The sequence below is a fragment of the Patella vulgata genome, chromosome 1, assembly GCF_932274485.2.
Source record: "Patella vulgata chromosome 1, xgPatVulg1.2, whole genome shotgun sequence".
Classification (NCBI taxonomy): Eukaryota; Metazoa; Mollusca; class Gastropoda; family Patellidae; genus Patella; species Patella vulgata.
In genome coordinates, this window is record NC_065879.2 from 72,430,422 (window position 1) to 72,450,868 (window position 20,447).

A 20,447-nucleotide genomic window follows, 5' to 3' on the forward strand; every position below is an offset into this window, starting at 1 on the left:
CCATTTCATTTCATTTCTTAATTTATATTAGTCTTGGACATCCATATTCTTTTAGTCTTAACGTACGGAGGGTCTTGGTCAGTTATCCATATTTGACGAAAATTTACTGGATATTCAACCACATAAAAAATCTCCGGGTTGCGCATGGGCAGTGGAACATGCTAAAGTCAAGAAGAGTCGCGCCCCTTCCCGAAATAAATCCCATGATTCATACTATTATAAATATACATGAACCATAGATGTGATCCTTGAAAATGTATTTTATGGACATCGACATCTTGTTTTAGGGCTATCACCACCCTTGTTATGCCCTCTGTATGAAATAAGTAGATTTTGTACACGATAACGTAAAATGACCTAGTTTTCCTCAAATATTGACAACCCATCCACAATTATATTCACAGAACATTAGACTGAATGATAGAGACTAAACATCAATAACCCCACGTGTGATTCGATGTGCTGCTAACAGATACGAATCATTTTCGCTACTCGATCTACTGGCATACATTTGTTTAAAACGAAAATAACATATAATTTTAATCAAACTGGATGACAAGCCATAGAGCAGCCATCACAGCGTAGGCTGTGTCAGTCTGTTCTGGCTGATTCGTCAAAATGTTGACGATGACGTACGAGACTTAATAATCGAGTCTGTAACTCTCAGTAGACCTTTTGATTAATCACTTCATTGAGCAATTTTTAAGGCTTTCGGCTCTATATAAATCCATCACAGGATATAAATATTGATAATAATATAATTTAACTAATATACTATTCAAAAAAAGTAGGGGATATTTGATTTTTAAGTGTTATTAAAGTCACCTAATGAAACTGACGAAGAAACAAATGACAAAATGAAATGAAGTTCACATTCATCGATTTATTCCAAATGATCGTTAGACTAAGTAAGGCACATACTGACCATTATAAGGGTAAAATGATACCCGGGGTCAAACAGCAAAGTTACCACAGCATCACAACCAAGTCAGTAACGGGTAAATCCTCCTCTGTTTGCCAAACAAGCATTGATCCGACGTGGCATACTCCTAATGAGACGTCTAAGGTCATTTTGGTCCAGATTGTCCCATTCCTGTTGCAACGCAGCAGCAAGTTCTTGGACATTGGCAGGACGTTGATGACGTTGACGTAACCTCTGTCCAAGCATGTCCCAGACATGCTCGATGGGGGAGAGGTCGGGACTCAGTGCTGGCCAAGGTAATGTGGTGATGTTCTGTTGTTGGAGGTAACCTGTAACGATCCTGGCCCTGTGACATCTTGCGTTGTCATCCTGGAAGATGAAACGGCGGCCATGACGTCGTGCGAACGGCACAACATGGACTGCCAAGATGTTGTCCCGGTAGTACTGGCCTGTAACACGCCCTGCAACAACATGTAAAGCCGTTCTTCCAGCAACAGTGATGCCTCCCCACACCATAACAGAACCACCCCCAAATCGATCATGTCTGATGACGTTAACGTCTTGGAAGCGCTCGTTTCGACGACGCCACACCCTCCTACGTCTGTCCAAAAAATCAACAGTGAACCTTGACTCATCTGAAAACATCACATTGCTCCAGCGTCGATTATCCCAGTGTTGACGATCCCTACACCAACGACGTCTTGCCTGAATGTGATGATCTCTCAAACAAGGGATCACGCGAGGACGTCGGGCGCGAAGGTGACCCCTATGCAGTCGATTCCAAATCGTCTGGCCACTCACTCTCACACCAGTGTCTGTTTGAAGACGAGCGCTGATCTGATTTGCTGTGATGACACGATTTCTCAAGGCCAAGGTACGGATAAATCGATCCTGGGCTTGAGTTGTCGCCCTTGGTCGACCTGAGCGTGGTCTGTCCTGTACAGATTGTGTATCACGGTATCTGGACCATAGCCTGCTTATGATAGACTGAGAAACATTCATCGTCCGCGCCACAACCGCCTGTGTTGTGCCGATCTGTAGCATGCCAAGAGCACGTAACCTTTCATTTTGGGTAAGCCGACGCATATCAAAATTTGTTTTCTGGTCACTAAAACAATTAAACTGATGTTTCCACCCTGGAATTCAATGCCACAATGACTGTAACATTCAAAGTCAGAGTCGTGCAAATCTTGGGTTGGACCCCCATGATGATCCCAAGCATCACCTGCATTCCATGCGGTAGCTATTGGTGCGTTTGGGCGTCACATGTAACTGGAAATGTTTCTTCTGTTAGGTTCTATAGTGAATTTTTTCGTAGTCATTTGCATATTTTAGTATTATGCCCCCAAAATCAAATATCCCCTACTTTTTTTGAATAGTATATGTAGGATTAAGTAGATATTAGTAAAGCTGCGTGTCTTTGATATCCGAGAGAATTATCTCACACTGTCTATTGCAGAATATATAATACAATTATTGTCTTTAGAGCAGAAAATATTATACAAATTTCTCAATGAGATATAATGTAGGACTATATGCTTTACACTTTCAATCGGAAAGTTAAGAGGATATATTTGACTATAAGATTATTGAATTAAGAAACGCTAGGGCGAGTCAATTTGGGGGTTGCAGATCCAAACATTACAAAATACACTTTAAAATCTGTCAATGAGAAGAGGAAATGGCCTTTTCCATGTGCTATTTTGATCATCTAACATGGGGCATGGTTCACAAAATATTTCGTAAAGAAAATGTACGGTTAAGACACTGTAGGCTACTTAGATCGCAAGATTACTGAATTCGAGAATGATTATTATAAAATAATCTGAACTCAAAAGATTTCTGGCTTTTTGAGGATATATAGACTGGCCTGCTATGGAAATACTAGTTATCTCATGAAACCGTACAAATTTGATAGGATTTTGGCTGAACGGAGGCATCAAAAATCAAATGTTCACTGGCATTTTGCATAATGATTGACATCTTAAACGAGTCACTTTTTGACGTGACCTAGCTACCGATTCAAGCTTGTGAACAGAGTCTTTTTTCCTTAGCAAGGCCCGCAATAGAAAAAAGAGGGTCCGTCTTCTGACGAAATCAACCAACGGCACAGTTTCGAGGGGTGAAACCACCACTGCCCAAATGAAATAGACCGAAGTATAGTTTTGACTAGACGCATGCGTGACCGAGGCATGTAGTAGAATCGCCTGCCTAAACTTGTCGGTTTTCTTACAGTGAACGGTGCTCGGAAAGTAATGTGTTTTTGCCAACCCTGATTCAAATTGCACTTCATACTATCTGAAAAGATAGGTTGCCAGGCAACGAAACATACGCCCACAGCAGCTAAATCGTCCGGGCAGTCAACAAGTGTTGTCGCATATTTTTACTTCTTTCAGTAATGAAACATTTATAATACAATAAAATCTGATTAAGAGTAACAACTCATGAAGTAATTATCAGAAAATCATTAGAATTTGTTTGGTTTTTATAAAGTTCTGCCCCATGCTAACGTTTAGTATACAAAACTTTTAATATCTTGGATTTAGCTGTTCAAGTCATAAAAATTCATTGAAAATCAATATTCTTGTTCGTCTCAAGCTCTTAAACTCTGTGTATCAATCTGAAGTCAACTCTGGCAGTAATTATCGGAAATCGCTGAAAACCAATAGGCTTCTTCGTTTCATGGCCTTAAACACTGTATATAAATTTAAAGTCAATCGGATATTAACTTTAGCCTCTAGAGCGTCCACAAGCAATTGTGGACGCCGGACGGACGGACGGACGGACGGGGGCGACGACAATATACGACCACATTTCAATGTGGGCGTATAAAAAACCAACACATAAACATACCTTTCTATTATTTTGAGTAAACAAGCACGCGATTTTCAGCGATCTATGAACAAGTGACAACAGTAGCTCAACATTAATGTCAAGTTTTGGTTTTATAAACTTTCGTTGAAAGTTTTCATTATTTTTGTTTTAGTCTTCTAATTTACATTATTTTTGTTTTAGTCTTCTAATTTACATTATCGTTTTATTGATTCGCCTATTTTTACCATCATATTATCCTCATTAGGTGGTTTTGTTTGTTTGTTGTTTTTAGAAAAACTCTTCGGTTTGTTATAACTCTTTGGATCTGAAACTTTTATCTTATACGTGTTCCAGAAATTCAATACGGCTAGTATAATGAAATTATATAAAATGTTGACAATCTGTGACGCGGGAGGCACGAGGCTGCACAGCAGCCGATGTAGCGCGATAGGAAGAGTGTGGAAGGGTCACTTGGGGGGTCACCCCCATAAATTTTTTTAAAAGTTTCAGTCTTCTGTAAACACTATTTTGGCATATTTTACGGGGTTAAACAAAAAGATCACACCAATACAATGTTTATCATGTTTAAGTCAGGGGCTGCCGTATGCATATTGGGATATGTACAGGTTTTGTACAGGTAGAATCTTAACTAATCCTAATAATTGTTGTAAATAAAAAGGAGTTAAGGCCTACTATGTAAATTTTTTTTTTTTTGGGGGGGGGGGGGGGGCCAAAGTATATTCAGACCCCCCCCCCCCCCATGTGTGACGCCAATGTACATGGCAAACGATATCCCCGGGTCGGAGGTTTCCAGTTGAAGAAACGCAAGTGACACAAAAAACGGAAAACAGGAGTTATCCTTCTATATAAATGACTGAAGTAACGAGCGATAATTAGGATATCTCTTGTTTACCATTTTTTTGCGGCACTTCCTTTTCTTGAAATCTTCGTTACACATCTACCGTAGCAATGATCTCTGTGTTAAAATTATATTTGGAATGTTTAACCAGTTCTATCACATATGTGATAATGCCTGACACCAATAGTGTCCTTTAAATATGAATGTGCAACAATATTGATTTAACGTCCTACTTTTCTGCACCACGGAGAAAAATTTGCCATTTGGCCGTTTTTTGCCAGGCCCTGCTTCCATGCTGAAAACTTCTTGGCGAACACCGGGATCGTACCTAGGACCCGCTGACTAGTGAGCAAGCGCCTTAATCACCGTGGCTCCAACACTAATAAAATAATCGACCAACTACCCCTTGGTCAAAATATCTGTTGTAAATGGAACATAACTTAACACATTAAGTTTTAATTATTCGGTCATTAGTATTTCTGCTAAATATGTTTGACCAATATCATTCTAATTATTGTTCAGTTAATTATACGAAATTAAATATGAATCACAATAAAGTGGCCCATCCACTTAAATGCAGATTACGATAGACCCAGTTTAGCAATATGTTAAGACGCAAATCAAAAGTTACTTTTAACTTTAACAAAGCATAAATAAGAGAGTGTCGGGGGAAAATCCACGATGTCAGACAGGGGACCCTACCCTACTCTTTAGCATGTACGAAGATTGGTTCGAACCTATTTTAGGATCAAAAGAGCACGCGTTAGACCAGTTAGAACACTCGGCATCTTTACACCCCGCCCCACCCATTCCCTCATATTTTTTTAATGACGCTTCCTCCACACTATACATGTCTTTGAATTCTCTCCAAAAAGCGGTTTATCCCAGAAAATAGAATTGTCAGGCTTAGCATGTGGCCATGACATCATCAGGAACACCCCAAAAAGTAGAAAATAAAATGATTTGATACATAAGATGATATTTCAAAGAAAGCATGTTTTATGATAAAAACAAAAACACTACAAACCATATCCCTATGTTGTCTGTTCTGTTTTAGTCTGAACATCTGACATTAAGCGAAGACTAACAGGCCTGTCCCAGTGAGTATTTGATGAGCTTGAGAGCCCGAACCCTCTAAAATATTCGGATCTGCGAGTGATAATCCTTACAAAATTCACTCGGCGACCTGGATTAGCTGAATCTGTGGGACTCTTGCTTGTAAACTGTGAGTGAGGCAATTAAACTGGTCAATCGTATTATTATGTAGGAAATTTGTAGGCGTGAAATAACTATACAATAGGGGCTTTTTCTAAACCTTTTCCTGGTTTAGTTCGATCCTGGTGTTTACCGAGAAGATTTTCCATCCCGGTTTCCTCTTTTCAATGATGTAGGGTGTGGGGATGGACAGAGGCGTCTAGACGTTTAGATCGACGGAAATCCTAATTCCAACCATGAACTCGTTTGCGTTCGCGTAAAAGAATAATTGACAGTTAGAATTCACTGAGGAGTAGGTGGAAACACTGCTGTCCGGGCAAATAGAGCAGGAGCCCAGGGGGTTAACCTAGCATAAAAGTGTACCAACTTTCTCCTATATGGTATCAATGTATGTATATCTGGTATCATCAGAATGTAAGTCTGCCGGGTTTCTGGTGGTGGGTGGGGTATTCCATGCCCCCCAACTAGTCTAGTTTAGCTCAAAAGTGTACCACATCAAAATCGCACAGCAATGTACCGTACATCTTCAGGTATTACAAAACACTCTGACAGACATTTCTAGTGGTGGGGTACCCCTAACAGAGCTATGTAATTGCCATGAACAACTACAAAGCTGTTTTAGGTGGTACAGATTTCAGCTAAGCTAGCTTAGCTTTGGTCTAAATATTAGATAACTCTTGTCAGGGATACTCCACCACTACAAATGTCTGGCAATTACATAGCTCTGTCAGGGGTACCCCAACACTAAAATGTCTGTCAGAGTGTTTTTGTAATACCTGAAGATGTACGGTACACTGCAGTAAGATTTTCGTGTGGTACACTTTTGAGCTAATCTAGCCTAGTTGGGGATCATGGCATTTAGGGCGTGGAATACCACACCCACCACCAGAAACCCGGCAGACTTACATTCTGATGATACCAGATATACATACATTGATACCGTATAGGAGAAAATTGGTACACTTTTCAGCTAGGTTGACCCCCTGGGCTCCCGGTCTAAAAGCTTCCCTCGTGGCACACTGCATGGTGTATGCACGTCTTGATGAACCTGGTTGGTGCAGAAAAGTCAGATTTTAAATCCTATTGCTTCTCATTTCATTTTTGTCCGTCACTGAAACTCACCCTTTAATCATCCTCATCATAATTCCACATAATCAAGTATTCTGAATTAAATGCCAAATTTTATCAGTCATTACTGCAGAGTGAAGTTCAACAGAGATTGTCTCAATCATGTTGGTGACATTATCGTAATTTCTATATAAATGTCAATTTCCTTTCTTTTCGGCAAATGCTGAATTTAATGACGGCCATATTTCACAATGGCCGTATTTGACCCTTTTTTATGTTCGGTTCGATTTTGTTTACTAAGTGAGTTCAAACACGAAAATATCATATACGTAGATTCTACAATTATCATTAGGATGACTTTACTGAATAATTTATTATTAGTCCATTAATATCTTTTACGAACTTACTATTTACAAAGGCCGCGCAAGTAGTCCCAGTACACTCTTGCGTCCGAATCTCGCCGTTAGAGCAAAATTCTTAATTATGTAGTCACGCAAGAGTGGACCCCCTCCCCGTCGCTCTAATTATTTTTATTAAATAACCGATTCAGTTTCAATTTTAAGTACGTCCATTTTGAAAATTAAACCAAATAACTATAAATATTTACTAAAAATTTGTCAAAACTCTGTGATGCCGCTGTCTGGTGAAGAGAATGATATCGCCCACTAATCTCACCTCCATGTAGTGCTTCGTTTTCATTGAAAAAACCCAAACAACTCGTTGTTATTGCGAACGACCGTTAAATGTATCATTTATAATAAACAGTTTACTTCTCCATTCTGATCTATATCAAATCATAAGCTATAGATGTCTGCCCTTATGAGCGTCTTATAAATATATATGTAGAATAGATTAACTTAACTTGATTAAATTCCAGGTAAAAATATAATACAGATTTCATGAGGGTATAACTTGACAAAAAAGATAGGTCACCAGGCTAAATCGTCCTGGCAGTCAACACGCGTTGTCGAATATTTTTACTTTTGTCGGTAATGAAACATTTATAATAAACTAAAATCTGATTAAGAGTAACAATTCATTAAGTAATTATCAGAAAAACATTAGAATCTGTTTGGCCCATGCTAACGTTCAGTATACAAACATTTAATATCGTGGATTTAGCTGTTTAAGTTATGAAAAATCATTGAAAATCAATATACTTGTTCGTCTCAATATCTTAAACTCTGTGTATCAATCTTAAGTCAATCGAAACGATTATATAGGCGTAAACACGGTGTATAAATATAAGATAGGTTGCCAGGCAACTAAACATACGCCCACAGCAGCTAAATCGTCCGGGCAGTCAACAAGAGTTGTCGCATATTTTTACTTTTTTCGGTAATGAAACATTTATAATACATTAAAATCTGATTAAGAGCAACAACTCAGAAAACCATTAGAATTTGTTTGGTTTTTATAAAGTTCTGCCCCATGCTAACGTTTTGTATACAAAACTTTTAATACTGTATCATGTATTTAGCTGTTCCAAGTCATAAAAATTCATTGAAAATCAATATACTTGTTCGTCTCAAGATCTTAAACTCTGTGTATCAATCTGAAGTCAATCGGATATTAACTTTGGCCTCTAGAGCGTCCACAAAATTTTTCAAAGTGATCAAGGGCCATTACTTTGGCAGTAATTATCAGAAATCTTTGAAATCAATAGGATTATTCGCCTCGTGACCTCAAACACTGTGTATAAATTTAAAGTCAATCAGATATTAACTTTAGCCTTTAGAGCATCCACAAGATTTTTTGAAGTGATCAAGGGCCATAACACTGGCAGTAATTATCGGAAATCGCCGAAAATCAATAGGCTTCTTCATCTCATGACCTTAAACACTGTGTATAAATTTAAAGTCAATCGGATATTAACTTTGGCCTCTAGAGCGTCCACAAAATTTTTTGAAGTGATCAAGGGCCATAACACTGGCAGTAATTATCGGAAATCGCTGAAAATCAATAGGCTTCTTCGTCTCATGACCTTAAACACTGTGTATAAATTTAATGTCAATCGGATATTAACTTTGGCCTCTAGAGCGTCCACAAGATTTTTTGAAGTGATCAAGGGCCATAACTCTGGCAGTAATTATTGGAAATCGCTGAAAATCAATAGGCTTCTTCGTCTCATGGCCTTAAACATTGTATATCAATCGGATATTAACTTTAGCCTCTAGAGCGTCCACAAGCAATTGTGGACGGACGGACGGACGGACGGACAGGGGCGACGACAATATACGACCACATTTCAATGTGGGCGTATACAAATCAAACAGATGATTATTATGGTCTCTAAATCATCTACAAGATTTTTCAAAGTGATCAAGAGTCATAACTCTGGCAGTAATTATTGGAAATCGTTGAAAATCAATATTAACTTTAGCCTCTAGGGCGTCCACAAGATTTTTCAAAATGATCAAAGGCCATAACTCTGGCAGTAATTGTTGAAAATCCATGAGCTTCTTCGTCTCATGACCTTAAACACTGTGTATAAATTTAAAAGTGAATCGGATATTAACTTTAGCCTCTAGAGCGTCCACAAGCAATTGTGGCCGCCGGACGGACGGACGGACGGGGGCGACGACAATATACGGCCACATTTCAATAAACAGATTAAATAAATGTCAATAGATCAGTTATATACTTTGACTATAAACATAACCATACACCATTCAAGCCCACGCCCTCATCCACCTAAGCAAATTCTTGATTACGACCCTGTTTAAATCTTTCCGATTAGGATTAAATATCAAACCAAGGCATCCCTGTAATATCTCTATGGCAAAAGTAACTTTATTTTACACATATTTTTATAGGTACTACAAAGCCAACGTTTGGTTTGGTACTATAAAACTGATATTTACGCTATATTGAGAAATGGGGTTTAACGTCCACTCGACACAAACCAGGTCATTTGGGGACTAACATATGGTTCAATTTTATTTCAATAATTCGCTTGTGCGTAGGGGTCTCTCTATAGCAGTGGGAGAAACCCGGTGAAAACCCACAAAGTTGGACAGGCGATCATACTCCTTGTCACGTTCAAGTGGGGAATCGAAACCACGCCGAAATAGCCCACCACACAATCCGACTATAAATATCTTCAATAGAAGGCTTGGTCTCCGTACTCTACATTTTTTGTCACTAATTTCGATTGGTCTAGGACCCAGTTTAAGAACTCTCAGATTCTTCGATAGAAAATATTATCGCGAATACCAGGTCTCACGCTTTCCTAATGAAATATCTAGCTGTGATAATCGAGTTGCAAAGTTCAAGGTTCGTTTAAAGATACATTATGGGATAAAGAGTTGGTAGTTCTCACTATAATAGTTAAAAAAACTAGGTAATGTAAAGGGAATTTGTTAAAAATTTCAGTCAAATTGATCCACCCTGAACCGAGTAGTTAGCGATTGAATTTTGGGCCTAGCCTCGATCATCATTACTAAAGTCGGTATGATAAAAAAAACAGAGTCTCGATTATCCATTTTTTGATTTAATCAGAAGCAGCAGACCGGGTTCTAATCCAGTAAATATCGCAGGCTAGCGATGCCATCGAGAGTTGATTATGGTCTGGATAAGTTAATTAATGTCTAATTAATAATTTAGATAACATTTCAGGCCTAAAGAAAGACCTGCAATTGGCAGATTTAGCTCTTGCATAATGTTTCCGTTATGATTATGCTATTATCCACTTCACATCTTATGTCCAAACCTTTCTAATTTGCTTTTCTGTTCTTCCATTATACTAGTGAGGTTGCTTTTCTTTGATTTTTTAGTTTTTCAACTAAAATACGAATCTATTGCTTTATGTGTTGCGGAGACGCTCTACAGTTTAAGGGAGACAACTACAATAAAGTTTGTTTGGATTTAGACCACTATATATTTCCCCAATGATTTTAATGTTGATTCTGGCCCCTTTGCCCGGCTTTTCACCATCAATTGGAAAATGTATTCAAACTATCAGGAAATATAAATTTATTGCTAAAAATATATATTAACAAGATACTTATTAAGAAACTTGGTTCACAATCTACACAATTTAAGGGAGCCCTGAGTACATATCATAATCTTGAAATAAATAAATATGTCATTGTTAAAACTCACAGTGCCTCTAGATAAAATATGTTATGCAGAGTAAGATCCATGACTGAAATGTTACATTTTGGTGATGGGTTTATTATTACATCAAAACCGAACATCCCGACAGTATTTCACCATTATGCAAGTCATCACGAACAAAGACGATATAATGCCATGGTAATCTTACTTCCGCGGGATAGATTCCATGTTTACATTAGACATAAATGGCCGGACCATGCTCAGTTCCCATTGGAAGTCTTTCAGTGATGCTATGCTCATTCCATCTATTTATTCTCATATTATTTCTATCCAGTTGTAAGTATTTCTAATTGATTCTGTCGAGAGATTATCACCAGAGACTAACCGATAACACTACTCTCCATCTATTACAATCTACGCAACTCCTACCTATACACAACCCTCAATAATACCCCAGCAATTCCACTGACTTTTTCAACGCTATATATAAATATAGTATTTTGTTAGTCATTGTTATATATGTTCATGTATTAAATGTCTTGTTGTATTTGTATGCTGCCTCTAATGGGATGTTTAGATACAATAAAATCTTATCTTATCTCTTCCAGGAGTGGTGAAACCGAAGTCGTCTCCCTTTAACTCACTTTTTATACCTATCACTGCACCCTAGAATTATGAGTTTCAACATTCTCATTCTGTCAAATTCAGTGTTTTGTGTTTGAGAGAATTGATCTGTGGTTAAATTCAGAATTGCAAGATTTTAGGGTGTATCTCTCAAACGAGATTTACATTTATCTATTTTAAAAAGTTTTCCCTTTCATTGCTTCTCAGTATACATATCGAACGTTTTTATGTATTTATTAAAACCCCCAAATATTTCTGAATGAAAGTACTTTGATTGTGTTTGATGGTAACCTTTATTTTGACATGTTATGTCCTTAAATAACCATACGTTAACTATACAAATGTATTTATCAAGTTATTATTTCCAATAAAAGTATGGCAATATTTGGTATATTTGGGAAAGGGGAGGTGTGTAGTCTAATAAAAGATAGTTATTGGTGTAAAGGACATGGTAATTTCCTCAAGAACAAAGGAGCTAATTTCTAATCCCACAATGGGTTTCTTGAAAACAAGTTTGTTGTTTTCTAGCAACCGTGTAAACTTCATTGGGATTAAATTGACAAATGATAACCACCATAGCTGGTTGTAATTTTACATGATGCTATTATGCTTTACCTTGTATTCATTAATGATGTAATTACATATAAGGCCTATAACGAAACACTGAGGAAAGGGTCATTTTTTTTAGGGTAATGGGGCTTAGTCTATATCAATCTCTTTCACAGAGGATTACAAAAGTCTTCTATTATCTCTGTAGAAGATGACTACATTCAGCACGTGACGTCTTATCATGCTGCGTCAATCACTGACGCGTGCATTGTTTACATAAAACGTTACTGGTTCGGGCAGAATGGTGTCTTTTACTCATTTTAATACCCATTTACACTAAATAGGAAATAATTTTTACCTACAAATACGTCAAACGTCTTTATTTATTTATTTTTCTAATACATAAAAAAAAAATGTTTAAGAATTTAATTTGTCGGAGGATAAAAGTTGATATTTGTGGCTCATTAAGTCGCATCGGTGTCATCCTTACATTATCAGTGAGTGTAGCGGCCTAGCGAATATTCACTGTCGATCAGTGTGAGTCTATATAACGAGTAAAATGCATCTAGATAATTTGCCATTGTTTAGAAGTCGTTCTCACTAAGGATGCTGATATCGTCATCAGCAGTTTAATATTATAAAACGTAACATGAATTCTACTAGATTATACAGTAGTTTTGTAGAGCGCATTTATTTTCAATATTATCAATACTCTGATAACGAGCTGATGAATCTGTAGCCTAGTCATTCATTTTTAGTCGGTGCTCTCAATACACCTGGAGTAAATTGCATTTGAATGGTGTCACACATATAACTGTAATTTTCTATGGCCATTTCGAACAACAACATCATGGAATAAACATTTATATTTTTGTGTCAATACATTGACGCTGATGTAATGCATCAACTTACCCCAACCTCGGGGTATTTGACCCAAAACACTGTGGGGCCCCACCACCGGCATAGTAATTTGGCTGATAATACTTGTTACTGATGAAATACTATTAAGTGGCACCAATTTTGGACAGCAAATTATAGCTACCTAATATTTGGACTCCAGCGCAATTTTTGTGGCAAGTGGCACAACTTTCTCCCTCTCCGTTGTGGAAAGTAGAGGCACTCCATTCCCCGAAAAAAAATCGGGGGGGGGGCGCCCATAGAACAAGCTTTTTATGATGATAAAGTGACTAAAGGCTGTAAGAAAACAATTGCGAGGGTTTACCGTCAAGTAGACTGTGCGATTAAACGACAGAGAATAATCCAAAAATTTACCTAGGCGTCGATATTTATGGTAAATGGATAGCGACTAACCACAAATACAAGCTCAATAGGGATTCTCTCTTAATCGAGAACTTTCTCAGCCAACACCGGGAGCGAATCCGAGACCCCCTGATTAGCGAACCAGTGTCTTGCTCACTGAACCACCGCGAACTTTTAATAGATAAATTAATTTGAATATGTTTTAGTCCAAATATATCATTAAATCACACAGTTTGTACGCGGGAAGGCATCTTCCTTTTCATAAATAAATATAGAAATAAATATGGTAATCTCTGTTCATGGCAGGCATAGATTAAAACATACACATTAAAACAGATTGATCCAAAAGTTATTAAAATCGACCAATCTTAGCGTAAGCTATGATTATCGAAAGTTTCCATTTCATTATTGTACACGAGGTACTTTATGGTACACCATCCCTGTTCGTCTCATTGTGGTTCGTAAAATATGCTAGATTCTTTGTAATTAAATTCAATAAATTCAATAACATCGCAAAATGTGATCAACGATTATCAACCATTAGGTAGTCCGGTCGCCAAACCCAATATTTCGAGTGAATCTGGAAATTGTATACACAGCTTTTTTTATGATTGATTTAAGTAGCCTATGGTGTCCTCTTTCAGAATCTGCCGGGTGAACAAAATAAATGTCAGTAATATTGTACATTCTAAGCCATCCTTCCAAATCGATGCCTGAAACACGCTGGAGGGTATAGGTATCCAAAACTGGAAATATTTCGTCATCATCCCCATCTAAACCATTTTATCTTGCTCCAACGAATGATGCATATGCAAAGAACGCAATAAAATGTCACCACCATGCTATTGTGTGGCGTTCACTGGACAATCCGCCTGAACTTGATTCTGAACTGCATTGCTGAGTTAAGGACACTAAATTGAGAACATTACAATCGGTCAACTTGCTCCTGTGGCTCATCAGATGTGGATGCAGATTGACACCCCAAGTAGTACGCTTGCTTGTAGCTGCACTAGGGATGGCTTAGAATGTATAGTATTTTGCGCCTGTGCTGTCGCAGGTTGCAACCAGTCACACGACTACAGGATTAAACTGAATATTACCTAGTTTTGTGGGGGTTATTTTCGTATTTTGCGGGTAGAATTTGTTTTTTTAAATGTGAAAACACAGCGCGTGTCCTCCTTTTCAGGGCCATCCCATGTGGCCCGGTACCCCTTGATAGACATGCATGTGGTGTTATCGCATCACTGACATGCTCCTATGTCTAGAAATATATATACTAAGCAGCAAAAGAAACGTCAGGCTGGTATGTTACTCTGAATAGACGCATTGAATAAAACTTGCCAAATGTTTTTATTGTATATTTGTGACCACATCTCCAACTTTACCTGAGCAATGTTCTCAAAAACGCAACCTGACTTCTGAGATGGTAATGTGTTCTCCGTGGTTTTCATGTAACTCAGGTTGCACGTGCTGTTCACCGGGACAAGCCCTATAAAATGCACACCCATACCTGGTTGAATCATTCACACTACAACGTCAGCAGCATGCCACGACTCACGACAGCTCAGAGGAACCATGCGCTTGGAAGACTCGACGCTGGCCACACTGCCCAAGCCGTTGCCAATCACTTCCAGGTCAATGTTCGGACCATCTACAGGCTTCAGCAGATCTTTCGGGCCACCAACACCACGGATGTTCGCCCCCGAACTGATAGACCAAGGGTTACCACAAGGTGACAAGACCACCATGTTGTGCGAAAGTACGTGCAGAATCCCTCCAGACAGGCATCTGAGACAGCACCGATCCTCACCCCTCGCCATCGACGTGAACGTCTACAGTTTGGCCAACAACACCAGAACTGGCGACACAGACAATGGAGAACTGTTCTGTTCACAGATGAGAGTCGGTATTGAGTATCAACTGCAGATGGCAGGACCAGAATATGGCGTCGACGTGGCCAGCGTTATTCTCACCAATGTGTCATGGAACGAGACTCATGGGGAGGCCCAAGCATAATGGTTTGGGGTGGAATCAGCCTGAACCAGAGAGTGGGTCTTGTGGTGTTCCAAAATTTTGGTCCAGGGATAGGAGGCGGCATTATTGCAGTGCGCTACATCGATCAAACTCTCAGACCCCACGTTATACCACATTTCGCATGTCATCGAAACAACGTTTTCCAGTAGTTACTCGGGACTTTCTACAGCAGAACGGTGTCAACGTTATGCACTGGTCAGCTCTTAGTCAGGACTTAAACCCGATTGGACATCTTTGCGATGAAATTCAGAGGAGACTTAAAGTTGCATATGCAAATATCCAAATGATATATTTTTAAAATGTATTAAAATAAAGCCTTAAAATAGAAGGCATCCATAAACAGTCCTACCTTGTTAAAGAATAATCCTATTAATCCTATAATTCACTATTTCCAGCTGAGAAATTGGCAAAAATATCATTTTTAACTTCAAATTCCAACGTTGGAAAATGGCTGCCCCATGTTGTCAATAGCAAAACAGGGGAGGTAATTGTGTTGTTATTTGCTGTGCAAAGATTTTTAAGGGTGGGAAATAATGCCCATGATCGTATAATAGTGATTTGATAACCTATTGAGCAAAAGACATAGAAATAATTATGTTTTGACTTTCTTAGAAAATTTGAAATTCTCGCTTTAATAACGTCGTACCGAGACCAAACACAGCCGATGGATTGCACCAGACTTTTCTGAGAGTGTGATACCAGGTGCCAATGGCGTTCACCAATCGTCTGGTCCACTCCATGTACAACCGCTGCGCTGCTGTTATTGACACACGCGGTGGACACACCAGATACTGACTCTAAACCTTCTCGTAATGTCTTTGAATTGTAATGAATTAATCACTAATGTGTCAACATACTGTTCACAAAGAATTGCTTTGATCCATTTAGTAAGTAGTATTCTAGAATGATTTGATTAAAGTGCCTCTCTGATTTTGAAATCGTACTGACGTTTTGGGTTTTTTTTGTTTTTTTTGCTGTTTAGTATAGTTTGTCTCTAGATATAGTTTGGTTTGGTGATATAATCGCCCCAACTGCCGCTATCGAGTTAACTTAAAGGGCCATATTGTCTGTCAGTCTAGATTTTACTATCATCTGATCAACCCACAACATAATGAATGATTTCCGTGTATCCCTTGGCCCCAAAAACATACGGGTAGACACCAAATTATCATCCTAGACAAAATACTATGGGAGTTATAGGGTATTATTTGAAATGGTGGCCGTCTTGGATGCCATTTGAATTTCTCAAAACGCTCAAGAGTGATCCAGGTTCACTCGGCAGATTCTGAACGAGGACACCCTAGGCTACTAAAGTCAATCATAAAAAAACCTTGGTATACATTTTCCAGGTTCAGCCATAGTTCCGTTGGACTAATATACTTGCAAACCACACCTTGACTCACATCAGTCAAGAATTCCCAAACCACATCCACTATAAACTTCCAAACCACATCCACTATAAACTTCCAAACCACATCCACTTCCAAACCATACCCACTATAATAAAAGTCCAAACCATATGAACTGTAAACTTCCAAACCACATCCAGTATAAATTTCCAAACCACGCCCACTATAATCTTCCAAACCACATCCAGTACAAACTTCCAAACCACGCCCACTATAATCTTCCAAACCACATTCACTGTAAACTTTCAAACCGCATCTACTATAAGCTTCCAAACCGCATCCACTTTAAACTTAAAAAATCACGCTCACTATCGCCCACTATAAACTTCCAAACAATAGCCACTACAAAAAATACATCCACTATAATCTTCCAAACCACACCCACGATATTCAGCTAGACTCAAATCAACCATAGACTACCAAACCTGCATACATACTAAGCGTACAAACCATGAAAACGCGTTTCAATAAACTGAATTTGAATTTAATTATTTATATCAACTGCTATACATGCATTTCACATTGTTCACGAACTTTAAACAAATAAACGTACCGTGGCTACTAATTACGACGAGACGGGTTGGAACCTGAACGGACCACATGGGTGTGAACCAAACCCTCAGTTTGTTGCGATACATTTTTAGCCATAAATAATCTTTTCCTCGGCGCATTTCTCGGTCTTAGGCGTAGCCGGGAAATTGGTAAGCGACCATTCATGTATTTTCGGAAATCGCGACTTAACTAATTGGCATGTTTTGACCTAAGACTGGTGCGCACTATACGCGACGATAGAAGGCGGTTTCTGTCGCCGACGATGAAAAATCTAAAACTCGCATTAGTGTGTGATTTTTCGTTGCATGGTGGCAGATATCTGACATGTTTGATAGGATCGCTCAAGTCGTCGCTTCGTCGGCAACAAATCGTATAACGTGCTCACCTCAGTAGACCAAGGAAATCAAATAGCCTATTAAATCAATCATATTTGGTTATTTTCCCCATGTGACATAAACACACAACCGGTTTCTCTGATTTTTGTCTATTGCATATAAGTGGCTCGGGTACTTTAAATTAGGCATAAGTGACTTATTGCAATTAATTTTGCAATTATATTTAGGAAACAATTATATTTCTGGGTCCATCCTCATGTAGCTTATTTTCAATACATACAAGGGTTGCCCAATTTGGGCTGATGAATTAGGACTAAGACGACTACGCCGCCGCCTCATCATCATGAATACAAACAATATTAATTGAAGTATTCCACGCGCTGACGACGAAAATGCATTTTGAGTAGTTCCTTTAGGAACGGTCTCTGGTTGGACGATATTTTAATTGATTACTAAATTCAAACATTACAATACACAAAATCCATGTTATTATGGTTTCTATAATAAGTGCAGAATTTTCAAAACCTCAGACTGCAAATCTAGCTTTTACGTTATTTTTTTGTGGGAAATAATGTTATGTATAATTTTAGTGGCGAACTTGAAAGATTTTTTTCACTCGACCGTGTGCTTTTCACCTTTTCTTGACGTAAAAATTGCATTCAGTCCACTATTAAAGTCGGAGATCTAGATACAATCGTCGTAGGATGTCAATTCTGCTGTACGGAAAATAATATTATAAAATTGATTATATTAATCAATTAAAATATTGCACAATAATATCGCCGTGTTTGTAACTGTTGATAGCTATATCCTGGTTAGCTACGAGAACGTAGCTAAAAACGTTGAGATATACTGATGTGTTTGTTTTTAGCTGCTTAATGGTTAGCGTGCGCGCGCTGTATCATAAAGTCTGTCATTTAGTCGGCCGGCGTGGTTTCGAATCCCCGGTTGTACGTGGCAAGGAGTAGGGTCGCCTGTCCAACCTCGTGGGTTTTCTCCGGGTCCTCCGGTTTCCTCCCACTGCTAAAGACCCCTACGCGCAAGCGAATTATGTAAATAAAATTAAACCATATGTTAGTCCCGAAATGACCTAGTTTGTGTCGAGTGGACGTTAAACCCCATTTCTCTCTCTCTTTCTCTTGTTTTTAGCTACGATTGGATGCCTTTAGTTCCAAGTGGCAAAATCAATTTCTTTATTAATGCATGTAACATCTTTAAAATAGATAAGTTTATGATATTATGATTAATTAAACTTACAGAGGCCAATGTAGTGGCACAACTGTCGCCTAACTCCAAATATTCGCGTTTAAATTAATGAAGCGTTGTTTTTGTCTGACATTTCACCGCCATCGAAATCCATTCATAGTTACTGTGCTTTCGATTGTCCTTTTGATTGGCTGTTATAAAAGCCTTATATTTAGCCCCGCCTTCATGATGACAGCGTATCGTTTAAAAAGATGGCGGTCTTAGTAACGGCTTAACGCCTCGATTTTAAAAACGACGATTTGTACCCGTTTCAGGTAGGATTATATGCTTAATTGTAGTTGGGTGTTGTAGAAATATTATAAATAACAATAATCAATCGTTGTTTTAATTAAAACTATTGTCAATTTTGTTTAAAAATGCCGGGTGTGGATCGCTCCCGCTGGTGCAACGTTATAGGTAATGGCCTCATGTCTTATCTCGAAACACGGAGGGTTGAGAGATTAAGGTTTGTTATCTATATCCTGGTCAACTCCGTCGATAATGTGCATTTGGATACAGCAAGAATCGAACGCATCACAACTGCCAAATTTGCGACTAGAAAATTCGGCTTGTTATGTAACCTGAACAGTATTTTCAAGACGGCAAATCATGATTTGCGAAATTGCTCGAATCGAATGCAGTTTAGTCTCCGAACCTAGTCTTTCTCGTTGCTTTATTTTAGCCAGATGGTAAACAAAGGTGCTCAAGTCCCCTAGTTATTTCTCACTACATGACTATTACTCTACCTTTGAAATAGTTTCTTGTTGGAGTTTTTAAACATCGTAAGGATCAATAACTAGCCACAATTGATTGAATTATAAGCTAGGTTCAAATTACCAAGGCAACAAAGTGAGAAATAGCGAATTTTCTTGCAACTCATTATGTCATATTGCTATATTTGGTCATTTTACAGATCACCTTAGAACTTCTTTCCAAGACATTATGAAAGCAATTTGCGGACGTTAGCATTGCTTGCATAAGAATATACACGTTTGGAATTGTGTTATAAAACGTTAATACTGGTTTTACACAGGACTTATAAGTGCCATTTTCAATTTTTAAGGTGTTGTGTCAAACATCCATTAACATGTTAGAATGGTGTCTTTAATCAGTGTAACTGACATGGATTTAATGTTTAGATAGTGAAACAAATTTGGACGTGGAAACTTAGTTTTTCAGGTTTTAAGAGGAAAGTGAGATGAAGATATAAGTATATAAGAATGTCGTTCGGGCGATGTAGTACATTAATAAAAATTGGGATGATGTGGTCATAAAATAGTGAGATAATCAGACAGCTAGCTGCTTTTCACTCTTTGATGCTGATGTATAGCGCTTTTGCCCGGTCAGCCATCGTTTGCGTATATATTTCATTCCTCGTTCTTTCATATGGTATGGTATCCATTAAATAACAAGAAATTGGATTAATAAATTCGCCGCATCATTATGTTTTTGGCTATATGTAGCTTTCTTCTGAAAGTTTGTCAGCAACCCACAACGGTTTG

The 20,447-nt window shown here is 38.3% G+C and overlaps 1 long non-coding RNA gene across 1 annotated transcript in view; it reads right to left on the bottom strand.

Moving 5' to 3' along the window:
• Window positions 1-20,447, bottom strand: part of LOC126823481 (uncharacterized) — a 29,673-nt gene that overhangs the window by 6,791 nt on the left and 2,435 nt on the right. The gene's annotated exons all lie outside the window — the stretch shown is intronic.